Source organism: Balaenoptera borealis (genome assembly GCF_965194805.1).
Source record: "Balaenoptera borealis genome assembly, chromosome: 3".
Taxonomy (NCBI): domain Eukaryota; kingdom Metazoa; phylum Chordata; class Mammalia; order Artiodactyla; family Balaenopteridae; genus Balaenoptera; species Balaenoptera borealis.
Genome location: NC_138866.1, coordinates 77,280,230 through 77,301,050, shown reverse-complemented (window position 1 = coordinate 77,301,050; position 20,821 = coordinate 77,280,230). Strand labels below are relative to the sequence as shown.

Genomic DNA, 20,821 nt, shown 5'->3' with positions numbered 1-20,821 from the left:
CCTAAGAAATAAAATTGATGAGACCCTGTTTTATAACATCTGAACCTGTACATCTGCAAATCAAAAAACAGAACTCTGAAATTGGCAACAAGTGCCTTGATACAAGGAAGCAGCTGTTTAAGGCCAGAGCAGCATGGAGTAGGAATAGCTCCCAGTAGAATCTGAACAAGCAGAAAAGGGTGCAGAGCCAAAGAGGAACAATTCACTAATTTGCATTAAGGATAGATTGAAGTTAATCCCCAAACACCACAATATAGCATTTTTACTCATTCTGTCTATCAATCTATCATTTAGCTATTGAGTTAAAGGAATGGTAAGTTATTGTTTATCAGTGTGAGTTCAGGCATTCTCAATCCTTTGATTGACTTTACTAAAATTAGAAATAATTTCTCAAATATTATAGACAGCTATCTCAATCGATTCCACCTATCTAAAAATTGCAAAGGTAATCAATATCCTGGTGCTCAGAATGAACCCACCAGATAAGCATTTTTCCTTATAGAATTATCCCTTAACAGGTTCATTTCTGTCTGAGTGTGCTATACACACTACAAGCACACATTCTCCCTTATTTTGTATTCCCAGGTACTAGTACAATGGCTGACATAGGTTAGGCATTCAGTAAGTATTCTGTCCTGTGAGTGAGTCAAAAGGGTGCCATATGTCCTTTCAGCTAAACCCTAAAAATGAAATAGTTGAATGTTTTAATGGTGGGTACATAATCTATCTTGCTGTTGATGATAAATGTCATACAATAAAATTATTGATACAACACATTTAAAAAATGTGTTCTTGCAGAGCAGATGGATGTAAGTGGAGTCAAAGAGAGCTCTGAGATATTATTTTCTCACTTCTGGTTTAGCTTTGAATCCAGAAAATAGTGGTAATGAAGAGAAAAGGTGTGGGGTTTCAGTTCATGCAAAAGAGCATTCTTTTCCAAAGGCACATCGGGTCAAGTTTGCACACCTTATTTATGAAACTTCCGATGTTGTATCTCTAGGCCAAAGTGAGCCAAAAAACACTTTTCCCAATCAAATTCAGATTGATTTGGGTCGATATCTCAAAACTAGAATCTGAATCTGAGGGCTCTTTGTGTCAGGTTTTAGTTAGGCTATTTAAGCCATAAAGTACTTACTCTCTTTCCTCATGTATTCCTCCCAAAACAGAAAAGTAGATATTTCCTTTTCTGATAAAGACATATGCCAAAGTCATAATGGCTGCTTAAAATGGGGAAGAGGGCAGAAAAAAAATTATTTTAATTAACACCTGGCAGATATGCATCATTACACATATTTTTGATTAAAGTATTTGGAGGCTTCCCTGGTGGCGCAGTGGTTAAGAATCCGCCTGCCAATGCCGGAGACACGGGTTCAAGCCCTGGTTCGGGAAGATCCCACATGCTGTGGAGCAACTAAACCCGTGTGCCACAACTACTGAAGCCCGTGTGCCTAGAGCCGGTGCTCCGCAACAAGAGAAGCCACCGCAATGAGAAGCCCGGGCACCGCAACAAAGAGTAGCCCCTGCTCGCCGCAACTAGAGAAAGCCCGCACGCAGCAACGAAGACCCAAGGCAGCCAAAACCAAAAATAAGTTAAAAAAAAAAAAGTATTTGGAACTAGACTGAATGTCAACACAATCAGTAGTTGTCACCATTTGTATTGACACAGCAAAGTAAAATTGTTACTCTGGGATCAAGGAAAAGTAATGAATAGTGACAGTAAAGTCTTTTATTATTTGGTAAGTTGAATTATACAGAGAAAACTCTTCTCAAATTAGAGTCAGAGAGGTAGCGCATGCAAACACGATCAACTTGAAGGACTGAAATGATAAATATTCGAACTGTCTTTAATTAGATTAAAATACCCTCTTTTAGTCCTTAGGGAAGATCTGGTCTTTGAGAGACCATATTTATCATTCTCAGGCTATGCTTTTGTGCAGTGACTGTAAGTAATAGAACAGTTCTGAAGCTAGAACCAGAAGTATGCTAGCTTGTGGGAAGTCTAACTGAATTCAAACCAAGAGGCAGGAGGGCTCAGAAACGACCTGATAGTTGTAAATAGAACCCCTGCCTGGTGTCATACGGTCTGACTGGCAGAGAGAAAGGACTGGGTCAATTTTCATATTTTATAATACTGTGCTAATTAGACCCTTTTTATTATATGGGATGGAGCCTCAGTCACTGAGTTTTAAAAAAAAAAAAAAGGCAAATCCTAGAGATAAACAAGAAGCAAGCCCTGAAAGTCATCAGGATCTGAGACAGGTCTTTTAACCACGTACGCCTTGCTTTTACTCTTGGCTAGTGAAGGCTGCCTCTCACGAGGTCTTGCTTTGCTGGGGGGGTATCTGTTTTATCATCCTGCTTCCTTATTTTTAGATGAGGAGACTAGTTGCTCTGCATAACGCTGTTGTAATGATTAATGAATGTTACTAAAAAGCGCTTAGAGCAAGCATGCATTTCTTTAATCCATTCATTCTTCCTCTCTCCTCAGAGTTCTTCTCTATTTTAAACCTCCCACGCTTCCTGCCCCAACCTCATTCTCAGCTGATGACTTACTTGCTTTATATTTCACTGCGAATCCAAAAGCAATGAGAAGAGACTGTCCACAAACCCCACCACGACCTCAACTTGCTAACAAGTGTCTGTGCCTGGGTACTCGGCCTGCCGTCCTGGTACCACGGAGGAGGTCTGTCTGTGCGTCCCTCCGCTCATACATTAGGTCCCCTCCCTCTCTTCTACACAAGGACACCATCCCAGCGATGCTCCTCTCTCTTCCCTGTGTCATCATTTCCCCCTCTCTAGTAGATCATGCCCACCAGCATACAAGCAAAGTGTAATGTATCCTGCCATGAAAAAATCAAAATCAAAAGCCCTCTCTGGACCCTCACATCCGCCTCTGGCTACCACCCCATTTATCTCTTTCCCTTTAGAGCAGAACTTGCAGAAAGAATTTTCTATTCTGTTTCCAATTCCTCTTCTCACATACTGTCTTGAAACCATTCCCACTGAGCTTTCATCCCCCCACACCTCCACCAAAACTACTGCTGTTGAGGCTCTTAACAATTCCCACACCTCCAAACCCAGCTGGTCTCCCCTGGCTATCTGCAGTATCTGTCACGGTCGACCATCCCCTACTCCTTCACTTTGCCTTCCCACTCCTAGTTTCCCCCCATCTCACTGGGTTCTCAACCTCAGTTTCATATCCTGGTGTTTCTTCACCTCCCAGATCTCTAAATAGTGGTGTTGAGACAGGAAGGGGGCAGAGCACAACCATTGAGGACACGACATAAACTGGTTAGAACCAACCAAGTCCAAGATGGCAGTCGAGTCGACTTCCAGTAGACCTTGAGCCTCAGTATACGCTCACTGTAACCCATCAGCACAAGCTAAATGACACACCCACAGACGCCGTGACAGTTCCAAGGCCGACCATAAAAGGTCAAAAGGTGGGTGGTGGCCCAATTCCTGGAAATCCTCCTCCTTCCCCAAAATAGCTGGAATACTCTTCCCACTCATTAGCCTATGAAATTACCCACCCCTATAAAAACTGATAACCCCATACCTTGGGGCCTCTAACCTTCTGAGATGGCCCACACTCTGTCTGTGGAGTGTGTATCTCCCTGAATAAACCTTCTTTCACTTAACTATGGCTCACTCTTGAATTCTTTCCTGTGCAAATCCAAGAACCCACACTTGGTGGCCGTCCCAGGGGCTCATTTGAGACCTGACATGTGACCATCCTTTCTGTCCTGCAACAGAGTGACCCAGGGATAGTCGTTAGACCTTTTTCTTCTCTACCTACTTCTCCCTAGTTGGTCTCTTTGTATGTCACATGCTGGCATTCTCAAATATATGCCTGCAGGACAGTTCTCTCCACTTTTATGCCTAGTAGGCACCTCAAACTTATATCCAACTGAACACCTGATCTTCCCCCCTACAACCTGCTTCCCCACGGTTTCCCTTGTTGCAGGAGATGGCAACTCTGTCCTTCTGGTTGCTCTGTCAGCCTTGGTTCCCCTCCTTCTCTGAACCCTAGTTCTAATTGGTCAGCAAATCCTGGCAGATCCATCTTTAAAACATGTCCAAAACTTGCCACCCGTCAATGGAAATTCTAACAATTTCCATTGCTACTGCCTCCGTCCCAGCTTCCATTGCCTGCCCCCTGGGGTGTTACAGTAGTTGTCCGGCTACCCTGGGCCCCAACAGTCTGCTCTCAGCACAGCAGCCAGAGGGAGCTTTTAAAAAGGAAATCAGAGTATGTCACTCTTCTACTTCCCACACCCAAGGATTCAAGTCACTACATTTGACTTGAGAGGAAAGGCTGAAGTCACTATGGCGGCCTTTAAACAAAACCCAACACAAACTAGCCCTTCCCTCTACCCATTAGCCTCTGACCTCGTCTCCTCTATTCTCCTTATTCCCACACTCCAACCCAGCCACTCTGGCTGCCAGGGCCTTGGCACTGGCTGTTCCCTCAGCCTAGAATGCTTTTCCACGTGGCTCACTGCCTGACCTCTCTCTGGTGCTTATTCAAATATCACCTTCTCCAAGAGGTCTTCCTGACCATTTAAAATCCTACTCTCCTCCAGCCCACCCCCCTTTCCTGACTTATTATCCTCCATAGCATTTATCACTATTTAATATTCTACTTATCTCACTTGTTTGAAAAATTGCCTCCACATGAGAATGGAAGTTTCGCTAGAGCAGGGTTTTGTTTTGTTTTGTTTCTACGTTTTCAGTGTGTGGAAAAGCTCTTGGAACAAAGTAGCTCCTCAAGAAATATTCAAACAGTGATTGGCACAAGATAAATGGTCCATAAGTGTCATTGATAATTATCACCTGCTCTCAACTGACCAGTTTTGCTTCCCTGAGCAGGGAGAAATTCAAGGGGAAATTTCAGTTACAAGAGAACGTAGGCTAAGCAAACTCCCAGGGTGTCTGTGTTTCGTGGCACACACCACTGTCTGCTCAAACTGCTGCCGTGGCATTCAGCACATCTGAGTTCCACCCTGAGAAGCCGGTGAACTGTGTGCTCTGCCTGCCCCTCTGCCCTGTCCCCTGTTCCTCACCCAGAGTTAGGACCCACCCCTGTATGGAGAAGGGAGGGGTCAGGGGGCTACCATGCTCAGAAAAGGTCAGAACAACAACGGATGGAAACCGAAGAGTCTGGAAGAATCATCAGGCTGTTAATGGCAGTTTTCTCTGGGAGGGTATCTTTTATGTTGTGTATTTTGCTTGTCTGAGTTTTCTGTAATAAACAAATAGAAGAAAAAGGTTTGAAAACTTTGTTTTATGAAAATGAGAAAGAAAAGTTACATCTGGAGATTCTTCTGCCAGCAGTGTGTCTCTAAAATGTCGAGAATGACAAGTGCCCCAGGATTGTAAGCTACTGCCCTGGGGGCAAGTGTGCCCCTAGAGAGGGCCTGAAATGCATCCATTCCAACCTCAGTGGGCAGGAGGCTTGCCTGAGTAGTTCTGCTTGCTGTGATGCCATGATCACCAAGCAGCGTTCTGATAATTTAGTATCCCGGGAAAATTGCCTACCGGGAGAGGCACACAGCATTCGTCTTCCTGAGAGTTACATTTTCTTCAGTAAAAATTAATGTATTAGCTTTCTGGATTTGGTTTTTAAGATGATGACATTTTTTGCAGATCCTAGCTGAGAACAACCTCAAAGCCATCTTATTCAGAAATCCTATTTCAGTCTGGTTAACACGTTTGCCCTCATATGTCCTTGGCTGGAGGCGAGCCCTGTGTCTCACCCGGTAGTGAGAAGTGGATCTGAATTTCAGGTAACAGCTGAAACCAATGATGGGTGCCTGGTGAAAGATCAAATATTTTGTTGAAACTATGGTAAGCAAGACAAGGGAGACTCCACTGAAAGAAGCAAATGTGCCTTATGATAACGGGGAAGTAACTAAACCTCACTTTGGTGGATGGCTAACATTTATTTCATGCCTGCGGCTGCACATTTTAATCTTCTCCTTCTTGGAGAGTGAATGACATTATTTATGCCTGGCAACGGAGGATGTCTCTTCAACTTTATTGGCATAAAGATCTCCTGGGGATGTTATTTCACTTGGAATCCCAGGCCCCACTCTCAGACTCTGCTTTTGGCCAGCACAACGGAGCGTGGCCCTAACTCAGGGCAACTCAGTTATGCACTTCAAATCCAGCAAGGCTCAGCCTCCTCTCCTGGTTCTGCTTTCCTCAGTCTGTTTCTTCTCTTCTTGCCTCCTGATCTCTGGTCTATTTGTCCTGTAGCTTCTCCCCCCGCCCCTCAGGACTGATGCCTGTTAAGCCTTCTTCAGCACTGAGCTTAGCTTCTATCTTTAGTCCATCCTTACTCCTCGGAACCCATGGTTTGAGATCAAACCAACCCTAATCCTAGGCCCATGATGGAATGAGAATAGAGGCTGGGAGCCATTGCCACAGGCAAATGTATTCATGTTCAGCGTCCAGGAAAGAAATAAAGGAATCTGCATTTTTATATAAGAACCCCAGGAGATTCTGTTATAGTGTGCATTTTGGGGGACGTCTTTGGATCACATTTTGAGAAACATTTTATAAGGCAATATGCATTTTTTCAAACTACAGATCATAATCCACTAGTGGGCCATGACATCAATTTAGTGGGTCACCACCAGCATTAAAAAATAATGAATAGGGGAGGAGCTTCAAGATGGCAGAGGAGTAAGACGTGGAGATCACCTTCCTCCCCACAAATACATCAGAAATACATCTACATGTGGAACAACTCCTACAGAACACCTACTGAACGCTGGCAGAAGACCTCAGACCTCCCAAAAGGCAAGAAACTCCCCACGTACCTGGGTAGGGCAAAAGAAAAAAGAAAAAACAGAGAGAAAAGAATAGGGACGGGACCTGCACCAGTGGGAGGGAGCTGTGAAGGAGGAAAGGTTTCCACACACTAGGAAGCCCCTTCGTGGGCAGAGACTGTGGGTAGCAGAGGGGGGAAGCTTCGGAGCCACGGAGGAGAGCACAGCCACAGGGGTGCGGAGGGCAAAGCGGAGAGACTCCCGCACGGAGGATCAGTGCCGACCAGCACTCACCAGCCCGAGAGGCTTGTCTGCTCACCCGCCGGAGCGGGCGGGGCTGGGAGCTGAGGCTCGGGTTTCGGTCGGATCGCAGGGAGAGGACTGGGGTTGGCAGCGTGAACACAGCCTGAAGGGGTTAGTGCACCACAGCTAGCTGGGAGGGAGTCTGGGAAAAAGTCTGCAGCTGTGGAAGAGGCAAGAGACTTTTTCTTGCCTCTTTGTTTTGCCGTGCATGAGGAGAGGGAATGATTCAGAGCGCCGCCTAAACGAGCTCCACAGACGGGCATGAAACTCTGAGGCTGCTGCTGCAGCCACAGGAAGCCTGTGTGCAAGCACAGTTCACTCTCCACACCTCCCGGGAGCCTGTGCAGCCCGCCACGGCCAGGCTCCCGTGATCTGGGGACAACTTCCCCGGGAGAACGCACTGCGCGCCTCAGGCGGGTGCAACGTCACGCAGGCCTCTGCTGCTGCAGGCTCGCCCCGCCTCCTCCGTGCCCCTCCCTCCCCCCCGGCCTGAGTGAGCCAGAGCCCCTGAAGCAGCTGCTCCTTTAACCCCGTCCTGTCTGGGCGGGGAACGGATGCCCTCAGGCGACCTACATGCAGAGGCGGGTCCAAATCCAAAGCTGAACCCCAGGAGCTGTGCGAACAAAGAAGAGAAAGGGAAATCTCTCCCAACCTGATGTACCTGCAGCTGTGGAATACCTGAACAGACAATGAATCATCCCAAATTGAGGAGGTGGACTTTGGGAGCAACGATATATATATACATTTTTTTCCTTTTTCTCTTTTTGTGAGTGTGTATGTGTACGCTTCTGTGTGTGATTTTGTCTGTATAGTGTGGCTTTTGCCATTTGTCCTAGGGTTCTGTCTGTCCGTTTTCTTGTTGTTTTTTTTTTATTATAGTTTTTAGTGCTTGTTATCATTGGTGGATTTGTTTTTTGGTTTCGTTGCTCTTTCTTTCTTTTTTTTTTATTACTTAAAATTTTTTTTTAATTTTTAATATTTCTTTTTTATTTTAATAACTGAATTTTATTTTATTTTTTTCTTTCTTTCCTTCTTTTTTTTCTCCCTTTTATTCTGAGCTGTGCAAATGACAGGGTCTTGATGCTCTGGCCGGATGTCAGGCCTGTGCCTCTGAGGTGGGAGACCCGAGTTCAGGACATTGGTCCACCAGAGACCTCCCAGCTCCCCATAATATCAAACGGCAAAAATCTCCCAGAAATCTCCATCTCAACACCAAGACCTAGCTCCACTCAACAACCAGCAAGCTACAGTGCAGGACACCCTAAGCCAAACAACGAGCAAGACAGGACACAACCCCACCCATTAGCAGAGAGGCTGCCTAAAATCATAAGAAGGTCACAGACACCCTGAAACACACCACCAGATGCAGACTGCCCACCAAAAAGAACCTTATCCACCAGAACACAGGCACCCGTCCCCTGCACCAGGAAGCCTACACAACCCACTGAACCAAACTTACCCACTGGGAGTAGACACCAAAAACAATGGGAACTACAAACCTGCAGCCTGCGAAAAGGAGACTCCCAAACACAGTAAGTTAAGCAAAATGAGAAGACAGAGAAACACACAGCAGATGAAGGAGCAAGGTAAAAACCCACCAGACCAAACAAATTAAGAGGAAATAGGCAGTCTACCCAAAAAAGAATTCAGAATAATGTTAGTAAAGATGATCCAAAATCTTGGAAATAGAATGGAGAAAATACAAGAAACGTTTAACAAGGACATAGAAGAACTAAAGAGCAAACAAACAATGATGAACAACACAATAAATGAAATTAAAACTTCTCTAGAAGGAATCAATAGTGGAATAACTGAGGCAGAAGAACAGATAAGTGACCTGGAAGATAAAATAGTGGAAAAAACTACTACAGAGCAGACTAAAGAAAAAAGAATGAAAAGAATTGAGGACAGTCTCACAGACGTCTGGGACAACATTAAATGCACCAACATTCAACTTATAGGGGTCCCAGAAGAAGAAGAGAAAAAGAAAGGGACTGAGAAAATATTTGAAGAGATTATAGTTGAAAACTTCCCTAATATGGGAAAGGAAATAGTGAATCAAGTCCAGGAAGCACAGAGAGTCCCATACAGGATAAATCAAAGGAGAAACACCACAAGACACATATTAACCAAACTATCAAAAATTAAATACCAAGAAAAAATATTAAAAGCAGCAAGGGAAAAGCAACAAATAACATACACGGGAATCCCCTTAAGGTTAGCAGCTGATCTTTCAGCAGAAACTCTGCAAGCCAAAATGGAGTGGCAGGACATATTTAAAGTCATGAAAGGGAAAAACCTACAACCAAGATTACTCTACCCAGCAAGGATCTCATTCAGATTTGACAGAGAAATTAAAACCTTTACAGACGAGCAAAAGCTAAGAGAATTCAGCACCACCAAACCAGCTTTACAACAAATGCTAAAGGAACTTCTCTAGGCAGGAAACACAAGAGAAGGAAAAGACCTATAATAACAAATGCAAAACAATTAAGAAAATGGTAATAGGAACATACATATTGATAAGTACCTTAAATATAAATGGATTAAATGCTCTGACCAAAAGACATAGACTGGCTGAATGGATACAAAAACAAGACCCGTATATATGCTGTCTACAGGAGACCCACTTCAGACCTAGGGACACATACAGACTGAAAGTGAGGGGATGGAAAAACATATTCCATGCAAATGGACATCAAAAGAAAGCTGGAGTAGCAATTCTTCTATCAGACAAAATAGACTTTAAAACAAAGACTATTACAAGAGATAAAGAAGGACACTACATAATCATCAAGGGATCAGCCCAAGAAGAAGATATAACAATTGTAAATATTTATGCATCCAACATAGGAGCACCTCAATACATAAGGCAAATGCTAACAGCCATAAAACGGGAAATCAACAGTAGCACAATCATAGTAGGGGACGTTAACACCCCACATTCACCAATGGACAGATCGTCCAAAATGAAAATAAATAAGGAAACACAAGCTTTAAATAACACATTAAATAAGGTGGACTTAATTGATATTTATAGGACATTCCATCCAAAAACAACAGAATACACTTTCTTCTCAAGTGCTCAGGGAACATTCTCCAGGATAGATCATATCTTGGGTCACAAATCAAGCCTTGGTAAATTTAAGAAAATTGAAATCGTATCAAGTATCCTTTCTGACCACAATGCTATGAGACTAGATATCAATTACAGGAAAAAAATCTGTAAAAAAATACAAACACCTGGAGGCTAAACAATACACTACTTAATAACCAAGAGATCACTGAAGAAATCAAAGAGGAAATCAAAAAATACCTAGAAACAAATGACAATGAAAACACGATGACCGAAAACTTATGGGATGCAGGAAAAGCAGTTCCAAGAGGGAAGTTTGTAGCAATACAATCCTACCTTAGGAAACAAGAAACATCTCAAATAAACAACTTAACCTTACACCTAAAGCAACTAGAGAAAGAAGGGAAAAAACCCCGAAGATAGCAGAAGGAAAGAAATCATAAAGATCAGATCAGAAATAAAACAAAAAGAAATAAAGGAAACGATAGAAAAGATCAATAAAACTAAAAGCTGGTTCTTTGAGAAGATAGACAAAATTGATAAACCATTAGCCACTCATCAAGAAAAAAAGGGAGAAGACTCAAATCAATAGAATAGAAATGAAAAAGGAGAAGTAACAACTGACACTGCAGAAATACAAAGTATCATGAGAGATTACTACAAGCAACTCTATGCCAATAAAATGGACAACCTGAAAGAAATGGACAGATTCTAACAAAAGCACAACCTTCCGAGACTGAACCAGGAAGAAATAGAAAATATAAACAGACCAATCACAAGCACTGAAACTGGAACTGTGATTAAAAACCTTCCAACGAGCAAAAGCCCAGGACCAGATGGCTTCAAAGGTGAATTCTATCAAACATTTAGAGAAGAACTAACACTTATCCTTCTCAAACTCTCCCAAAATGTAGCAGAAGGAGGAACACTCCCAAACTCATTCTATGAGGCCACCATCACCCTGATACCAAAACCATACAAAGATGTCACAAAAAAAGAAAACCACAGGCCAATATCACTGATGAACATAGATGCAAAAATCCTCAACAAAATACTAGCAAACAGAATCCAACAGCACATTAAAAGGATCATACACCATGATCAAGTGGGGTTTATCCCAGGAATGCAAGGATTCTTCAATATACGCAAATCAATCAATGTGATACACCATATTAACAAATTGAAGGGTAAAAACCATATGACCATCTCAATAGATGCAGAAAAACCTTTCGACAAAATTCAACACCCATTTATGATAAAAACCCTCCTGAAAGTAGGCATAGAGGGAACTTTCCTCAACATAATAAAGGCCATATGTGACAAACCCACAGCCAACATCATCCTCAATGGTGAAAAAGTGAAACCATTTCCACTAAGATCAGGAACAAGACAAGGTTGCCCACTCTCACCACTGTTATTCAACATTGTTTTGGAAGTTTTAGCCACAGCAATCAGAGAAGAAAAAGAAATAAAAGGAATCCAAATTGGAAAAGAAGAAGTAAAGCTTTCACTGTCTGCAGATGACATGATACTATACATAGAGAATACTAAAGATGCTACCAGAAAACTACTAGAGCTAATCAATGAATTTGGTAAAGTAGCAGGATAGAAAAGTAATACACAGAAATCTCTTGCATTCCTGTACACTAATGATGAAAAATCTGAAAGTGAAATTAAGGAAACATTCCCGTTTACCATTGCAACAAAAAGAATAAAATACCTAGGAATAAACTTACCTAAGGAGACAAAAGACCTGTATGCAGAAAAGTATAAGACACTGATGAAAGAAATTAAAGATGATACAAACAGATGGAGAAATATACCATATTCTTGGATTGGAAGAATCAACATTGTGAAAATGACTATACTACCCAAAGCAGTCTACAGATTCAGTGCAATCCCTATCAAACCACCAATGGCATTTTTCACAGAACTAGAACAAAAAATTTCACAATTTGTATGGAAACACTAAAGACCCCGAATGGCCAAAGCAATCTTGAGAATGGAAAACGGAGCTGGAGGAATCAGGCTCCCTGACTTCAGACTATACTACAAGCTACAGTAATCAAGACAGTATGGTACTGGCCCCCAAACAGATATATAGATCAATGGAACAGGATAGAAAGCCCAGAGATAAACCCACGCACATATGGTCACCTTACTTTTGATAAAGGAGGCAAGAATATACAATGGAGAAAAGACAGCCTCTTCAATAAGTGGTGCTGGGAAAACTGGACAGCTACATGTAAAAGAATGAAATTAGAATACTCCCTAACACCATACAAAAAAAGTAAACTGAAAATGGATTAAAGACCTAAATGTAAGGCCAGACACTATAAAACTTAGAGGAAAACATAGGAAGAACACTCTATGACATAAATCACAGCAAGATCCTTTTTGACCCACCTCCTAGAGAAATGGAAATAAAAACAAAAATAAACAAATGGGACCTCATGAAACTTAAAAGTTTTTGCACAGCAAACGAAACCATAAACAGGATGAAAAGACAACCCTCAGAATGGGAGAAAATATTTTCAAATGAAGCAAATGACAAAGGATTAATCTCCAAAATTTACAAGCAGATCATGCAACTCAATATCAAAAAAACAAACAACCCAGTCCAAAAATGGGCAGAAGACATGAATAGACATTTCTCCAAAGAAGATATACAGATTGCCAACAAACACATGAAAGAATGCTCAACATCATTAATCATTAGAGAAATGCAAATCAAAAGTACAATGAAATATCACCTCACACCAGTCAGAGTGGCCTTCATCAAAAAATCTACAAACAATAAATGCTGGATATGGTGTGGAGAATAGGGAATCCTCTTGCACTGTTGGCAGGAATGTAAATTGATACAGGCACTATGGAGAACAGTATGGAGGTTCCTTAGAAAACTAAAAATAGAACTACCATATGACCCAGCAATCCCACTACTGGGCATATACCCTGAGAAAACCATAATTCAAAAAGAGTCATTTACCACAATGTTCACTGCAGCTCTATTTGCAATAGCCAGGACATGGAAGCAACCTAAGTGTCCATCAACAGATGAATGGATAAAGAAGATGTGGCACATATATACAATGGAATACTACTCAGCCAAAAAAAACCCCAAAATTGAGTTATTTGTAGTGAGGTGGATGGACCTAGAGACTGTCATACAGAGTGAAGTAAGTCAGAAAGAGAAAAACAAATACTGTATGCTAACACATATATATGGAATCTAAAAAAAATAAAAGAAGAAGAAGATGGTCAGAAGAACCTAGGGGCAAGATGGGAATAAAGATTCAGACCTACTAGAGAATGGACTTGAGGATACGGGGAGGCGGAAGGGTAAGCTGGGAAAAAGTGAGAGAGTGGCATGGACATATATACACTACCAAACGTAAAATAGATAGCTAGTGGGAAGCAGCCGCATAGCACAGGGAGATCAGCTCTGTGCTTTGTGACCACGTAGAGGGGTGGGATAGGGAGGGAGATGCAAAGTGTATTCACTTTGTTATAAAGCAGAAACTAACACACCATTGTAAAGCAATTATACTCCAATAAAATTGTTAAATAAATAAATAAAATAATGAATAGTGAATTCCCTGGCAGTCCAGTGGTTAGGACTCCATGCTCTCACTGCCGAGGGCCTGGGTTTAATCCCTGGTTGGGGAACTAAGATACCACAAGCCATGCAGTGTGGCAAAAAAAAAAGAAGAAGAAGAAGAATAGACTAGGACAAAACAGAATAGATTAGATGTATTACTGAGTCCAAGCTCATACTTCTCACTGCACAACAGGCCAATAAATCGAGAGATGAGTTGTAGGGGCAAGGCATAGCGACTTTATCTGGAAAACCAGCAGACCAAGAAAATGCTGGACTAATTTCCCAAACAATCATCTTCCTTGAGTTAGAATTTTAGTTTCTTTTATACTAAAAGGGGAGAAGGTAAAGTCCTGGTTCCTCAGACTCTAGAGGGGATGTATTAATTTCTTTCTGCCTACAGCCATTCACAGGTGGGCCTGGTCAGGATATTTCCTGTGAGCTAAACAAAGGTGTTTTAGCTTAAGGCTCATTGCCTGGGAGACAGGGTTCCTAGAGATGGGCCATTACATATAATTTAAGCTTATAGGCAACATCCCTTTAGTGATTAACTTGTAATAGAATAGAAGGTTCTTCCCTATTACAAGAACACATCACGGAAAATAAAATGTATTTCTTATTATGGGTTACAGTTAAGAAATAAAAAAGGAAAAACCTTGGTTTAAAGGATACTCAGGAATCATTAACATGAAACTTCCTCATCAAACACTGATTTTGCTTTCCATACTGGAAAAGTGAGTGATTTCTCTCTGTCTTTCTTATGATCATACACTCTCCTGGGCCAGTGGCATCTCAAGTTCTGACAGTGTGTGGGTTGCTATTGCTATGGTGATTTTGATATTGGTTCTATCCCATTGCAATTCCTTAACAAACATGGCCCTCCTTATTCTCTACACTTAATTTGAGATTTAATTAGACAGGGTTACAGACCCCTCTTCATTTAAGCAGTATTTATTCAAAGATTATCTTGTAGCGTTTTCAATTTAATTCCTTAATGTAACAGTGGAGAGGAATAGAAATCTGTAAGACTGATTTTAACTGTTTATCAAATCATTCAGGAAGGATTCACAGGTGATCAAAAAGCCCAGATAACTTGCATTTCTTATCTTGGCAATGGAGCTTCAGAGGAAGCAGAGAATGGGCAGTGCACTCTGTGTTACTGGGTAGCTGGTGGGACAAGCACCCCACCCCCTGCCCCATGTCTCCATTTATTCCCTACTATCGAGTATGGCTAATTATATATATTATTTTTTTTCTTTAAGTGCAACACAATACTCTGTGGCCTTCTACCTCTAAGCAATCTTGAGGCTTATTACCACAGGAGGAAAAAGTTAATACGGTGTAGAAAGAAAGGCCATTTGAATTTCAAATCTGAAGGATTTTGCTTAAACAATTTAGTAAGTTCAAAAGTCTTAAAAGCAAAGATTTATGGAGGTAGAGATGGGATGTCTGTGGCCCAAACCTTGCTTCCTTAACAGCTCCGTGCCAGGTGGTCTTGATCTCAGAGTCTTAGGTCAGGGGAAGCCAGTAGATAAGATGGAGAAGTGATGAGCCTGAACTTTTCAACACCTTCAGGTTTGTGAAAAGAAGAAAAGAGGCGTTTTCTCCTCTTCTGGAGCCCAAGCCTTGAGCGAGTGGGTGTGTGAGCACATTAAGGTGGGTACTGAGGCCTCCATGATCCTGAGACTCAGTGCTGCTTCCTGGGAGAAGCCTGGAGGAGGCTGCGGCTTCTTGGGGAGCCCTGGTCCGCTGCATGTCTCCACGTCCCACGCGGTGAGAGAGTGATGGAGTGGGGTGAGCTGATTGGGTCAGTGAGCGTGGGACCCTGCTCCTGGCTCCCCACTGGCCTCATCTTGCCTGGGGAGATGTCAATGCCCCGCTGAAGGGATGGAAAGTGCTGGGGGAGCCAGGGTAGCAGCAGGATGGAGAGGTTCCTATGAGAGGGGTCTTCACGTAGGAGCAGGTGGCTGGGACCGCGGACTCCAGGGATGGGTACCAGGAAGTGACCTGAGAGGGCCATATGGGACCAGCCACACTGCGGTGATTACCAGTTAAGGGTGCACATCGGACAAGCCATACTATAGTAAAGGCCAGCAAGCCCCCAGAGGATGTCCCCAGCAGGAACCCAGTAAAATGCCTTATAGATCTCTTAGGAAGGAGGACATGTATAGAGTAGCACTCTGGAACCTGAGAATTTACCCAGAGAGACCAAGTCATCCAAAATGCATGCTTTATACCAGACCCACTAGGAAACTGAACTTTGAATAATCTGATTCAGGAGATTGTTTAAACCCTCAGAGACAGAAACTTTAATTAGGAAGTTAATTAGCAAGTTTTTCTGGTACCTAGTGAGGGTGGAGGCTTTTGGAAAATTAACTACATCTTCTTTGTACATATGAGTATAAAGTCTGAGTTATTTGTAACCCTGCTACAAACCCTGTTGGCTGAGAAAAACACATATGAAAAATCCCAAGAAAATTCTTTCCTTCAGTTTTGCTTTATTGCAAACTATGCTTAGTCAGGGAGGCAAAGGGCTGGGTGGACCCAGTTTACCTAAGTCACCCAACTCCCCACCCATGAGCTCAGGTGTCACTGTCCGCACTTTAAAGTTATGCCCTGTGGATATTTGTCTCACCCACAGCGAATCACTCCCTGGACCTCTTCTTCTTCCCTAACTCCTAGTGACTGAACAGTCAGGCATGTATGACCTTCCATTACTGGAGGTCCAGAGAGCTCAGGCTTGTTTGATTCAGTGGCCCAACCGTTCTACGAAGTCTCTGGTTTTGGTCCACTCTCTGGTCTATTATTATTAGTGTTGTCTTAACTGTCAGACTGGGAGAAGGTGACTGAGGCAGCTCCAAGAGTCACATGCGGACATAACAATGTCCTTAGGAAGCAAGACCATTTCTTCCTGTGCTTCCCAGAAGCCCTCTGCAGACTTCTCTCAAGTCTCATTAGCAGAATTTTGTCACCCATCAGTTTCTAGCCAAACGCTGGCAAGGGTGATGGAATTACAAGATGAAATTAAACTATCTTCAATAAAATTGGTATTGTGGGATCAACAACAAATACCCACTCCCTCTTCCCCATTTTTCCAGCTTCAGCAACGGATGATTAACTTCTTCCCAGCCCTTGATGTCTTGGGCATTTTTTTGGAGGGGGCGTCCCCTATTTTCTTCTGAAAACTTCAGGCTGTTAGCATCATACCATCCATTGTGTTGAAACTTCTGATGCTGAGAGGAAGGAGCTTTAGGTCCTGAGGGTGGAGCAGGGTGGGAACTCCACTGAGGGGATCTGACTCCAGCCAAGAGCTCACCCTATTTACTTCTCTCTTTCTCTTGATACCATGATCATTTAAAAAGAAAGAAAAAGGAATCTCTCAGTGTGGGAGCTAATCTTCCACCTAACATTTGAAGCTTATTGTGCCAAGAGAGTGAGCCTCTGCTTCCTGGCTCGCTGGCTTGCATCCCACAGCTGTCTCCGCCTAACTTCCATTGCTTTGCCCATTTAGCTGCAGGTTGTGATTTCTCCTTACCAGCTCGACTGAAGCTGGTTGGCGATAGCATCATACCGTCACACCAATTGTTAAATATTTATTGGAGTAGAAAATGCAAAGCCTCAAAAAACAGGCAGGATGAAGCGGGATCTGTAAGCAACTGGGGACCACAGAGATCAGCTCAGAAGGAGGGAGAGAAAGCACGATGCCATGTCTGAAGTCTGTGAGGCTCGTAAGCTCCGGACCACGCAGCTTGCCTCAGTTCTCTCTGGTACTTGAACTCTAGTAATTTGGAGCCCAAAAGGAAATGACTTGCACTTTATTTGCACAGGGTGTAGCTCACTGTATAGGTACAAACTCCGCTGTAGTCATTAATGGTCAACTATCATTTTAATTCCAATTACATAGCTACAAAACATTAGCTCTATTAGAAGGCACCTGTATTAACTTAATGATCAGAAGAAAACATTCACAAAAACATGTTTTTTCCAGTTAATAATGTAAAACCTGTACCTTCCTGAAAAAGAATAAAATGCAAAAACACACTGAGAGAGAACTATAAAATGGCACAACTTTCTGGGGGGAAATTTGGCCTTATGCTTCAAAAACCTTTAAAATGTTCATTTTCTGGGATCCAATAATCTCTATCACTTCTGTGAATTTATCTTGAGATGATTACCTCTTGCAGACTCATACACAGACTAATGCACATGGAGTCAATATGTCTTTAGTACGAGTGAGAAACTGGTAGTAAACTGCATGTACAGTAATAAAGGATGGATTAAATAAAACAAAACAAACACAAAAAAACCAAAAAAAAAACACACCAAGAGTAAAACAGCAGTAATTCCGATGCCATCACTGGTAATAATCTGCTTTGTCTTAGTCTGATAATTTTTCTATATGCGTGATATTTTTCTATACACATACCCACGCAGATACACACGCACACACACACACATATGTCCATTATATTCATTGGGAACATACTACATGCCATTTTATAAATTGCTTTTTTCACTTAAAAGTATATCATGAACACTTTCCTGTTTCATTAAGTATTTCACTAAAAAATGTATTTTGGTTTTTTTTCTTAATAATTCTTAGTCATCATGATGAACATACTATGTTTGGGGAACTTGGGGGAGAGCTGGAGGGAACGTTAGAGACCACCTTGCTCATCTTCCTTGCTTACGAGTGAGGACATTGTGACCCAGGCAGACGCTATGACTTAAGTACACAGAGAAATTAGTGAAAAAAACGGACAAGAGCCCAGACCTGTAGACTTCTAGATTTCATTCTAACCAACTGTTTTACCTGATGCCTTTCATCTTCTCAAATTTTCTGACCTTTTATATAAAATTGGGACCACTCACCTGCCATCAGCAATGGTTGTAAGCCATATTTTTTTAATTGCCAGCAGCACATCGGTCTAATAATCTTAAAGTTGTAAGCTACTTTGATTGCCCAGAAAAATGTCGTTTGATCAGGGTCTGAGGAAGCATTCCTCTTCACAAGCCTTTCTTTGGGGGAGCATCTTGTCCCAACATGGTTTCCTATTCCCCTGAGGTCATTGTTAATTCTGCGTGCACAGTGGTCCCTTTTCTCCAGACTGAAGCACTTTCACCCCTCTTTCTTCCTGCCCAGCCCTGTCCTGCTGCCCCCAGCACTAGATGGGAAGTATCACCATATATGCAAGTAGTCCTACAGGGACCAGGAACATGAATGGGAAAGATGCATTTAGAGAGTCCAAGGTGAAGCCTATGGCTATACATCCCGGAATCTGGCCTAAAATCTTGACCTCACCATCAGGAACTGCCAACCATTTGACGTAATGCAGCTCAGTGCCCTTCCTGTCCAAATAATACGTAATGAGCGTTTTCATTTTGTTATCATGGCTGTGATGCAGATTCCCTGCTGTTGGATAGCTACCTGTGTGGAGTGCTACTCATTTAAAGAACACATACTGGGAGTTTGCTGGTTGCCAGTCACGAAGGAAAGCAGTGCATCAGACAGACACGGAGCCTGCCTTCAAGGAGTTAGAGCCCGGTGAGGATGCCCACGTCTAAACAGGTAAATACAACTTGGCGTCATAAAAGCCATGCACGCACGACAGGAGTGGGTAGAGGGGGCTGTGGCAGCACCAGGGGGACACTTAACCAAAACTGGGGAGGAGGAGGCAGCCGGGGAAAGCCTCCCAGAGGACAGTTTCTGGGTTGAGAATGGAAGGAGAAGCAGGAGTTGGCCAGAGAAGAAAGCAAGGGTGGGAGGAGTGGGGGGAGATATGACAATAGGGGGATGAGGCATGGAAACTCACAAGCGGCGATAACAGCTCAGAGTTTCCTGTCCTTAATGAGACCGTGGAGGGCTGCTTTTGTGCTTACAAATGTTCATGGCACCCCACTCCTGCCCGCACCCATCCAAACCCGGAAAGAAAACACGTAGTGCTCGTCACTTAGTAGGCATTCAACTGACCAGAATTTCATTTCTGGTATGTTTTACTGAGAGCATTCCTAACAAACTTAGCTGTACATTGACACTTAGACACCACTAACTTGAGAGTTTTTATTCCCCCCATGAGACAATTATATTCATATAGCTAAATGCTGGTTTAAAAGAAAATCCCAGCTGTACATCATCTATACTTCAATAAAAATAAATAATAATAAAAAAGAAAATCACAGCAATTACTTTGATCTACTGTACCACAGAGATGGCCCATGGTACATAGGGACACTTGCCACTGGACTTTTTGTTTTTATTAATTCCCCATTTTAATAGGTTTTTATCTCCTCTCTTCCCATGAGATTGTCAGCTGTCCCTCCTCCCAGATGTTGGTGTCCCTGCCTACAGCCCTCCTCCCCTCCTCCAGTCAGATGTGGCCTTGAAAACCATATGACCATGTCTGTTAAAAGTGCATGCGATATAAAAACATACAGTTTTTGAGTGAGGAATTCTCCTCTGAATGATACATTTCTGCCCTTGGGAGAAATGAACTTTGGGGGCATTTATGATTTTTCACTATTCCCAATCATTTTTCACTCTTTTTCAGTTGTGTTCTAAAGAGGAAAGCTTTCTAAATCACTGAATTTCCCATAGGCGAGGACCTTTGAGTTCTGAATACTGCCCACGTCATGTCTATTTCCTGATCTGTGGGCCTGTAAACATCCAGTGGGAATGCATGTACCAGGGAGTTACCATGATGAGTTGTAAGTTGGGTCAGAGTTGTAAGGGGAGTGGGGACGAGGAACCATATGATCCACGGATTAAGGGTGGTTTATAGGAGGAGGCCAGAGAGGCCAGAAAAGCCAGAGTTCAGTTCTAAAGAAGGCTTCTAAAACATCAAATCCAAGGGGTGAGTGAAAAGCTGCAAACCAAATAGACAAGAGAGTGGTATTTACTCATCACTTTTTGTTGTGATTATGCTGTGTGATAAACACCCCCCAAATTCAATGGTTGTAACAATAAACCTTCGTTTCTTTGTCATATGTCTGTTAGGTCATTTGTGGCTTTGCTTGGCTTGGCTGGACTTGGCTAGGCTTGTCTAGACTTGGGTGCAAGTTTTTGAGTCC

General features: G+C 42.6%; 1 long non-coding RNA gene across 1 annotated transcript in view; it reads left to right on the top strand.

Annotated features, from left to right (window-relative positions):
- The first annotated feature begins 7,745 nt into the window (after positions 1–7,745).
- LOC309625528 overlaps positions 7,746–20,821 on the top strand; it is a 36,151-nt gene continuing 23,075 nt past the window's right edge. The window contains exon 1 of the long non-coding RNA XR_014242567.1: positions 7,746–19,322. This is a non-coding gene — a long non-coding RNA (uncharacterized lncRNA). The remainder of the gene's footprint in view (positions 19,323–20,821) is intronic.